The 361-nt window shown below is 31.9% G+C and overlaps 1 protein-coding gene across 2 annotated transcripts in view; it reads right to left on the reverse strand.

The window, feature by feature from the left end:
• The window catches only part of LOC112151092 (nuclear receptor-binding protein 2), a 49,436-nt gene that overhangs the window by 13,167 nt on the left and 35,908 nt on the right, over nucleotides 1-361 (reverse strand). The window lies entirely within an intron of this gene.

A 361-nucleotide genomic window follows, 5' to 3' on the forward strand; every position in this document is an offset into this window, starting at 1 on the left:
AGAACAGTTTGGGCTTCCATACTAAAGGACTTAAAGTTGCAGATATTGCATTAAGTGCACAAAGAATTTGAAGAATTTCTTGAAAAATGAAAAAAAATTCAATAAAAATTTAAAAAATGTGTAAAGGGTACGAACTCAGAATAAGACAAAAAACCTCAGTACATGCAAAATTAGCCAAAAAAGGGAGCATTTTGCTCAAATGTTAGCTTACCTCCAAAAAAAGCCCAAAAATCTCAGCAGATGTAAAATGAGCCAAAAAAGCTAGCATGCTTCTAAAAAGTAGGTGCCAAATTAGCCCAAAAAATAAAAAATAAATAAAAGCTAGCACACTTCTAAAACACTAGCTTAACTCAGAATCAGC

The sequence above is a fragment of the Oryzias melastigma genome, linkage group LG20 (genome assembly GCF_002922805.2).
Source record: "Oryzias melastigma strain HK-1 linkage group LG20, ASM292280v2, whole genome shotgun sequence".
NCBI classification, from domain to species: domain Eukaryota; kingdom Metazoa; phylum Chordata; class Actinopteri; order Beloniformes; family Adrianichthyidae; genus Oryzias; species Oryzias melastigma.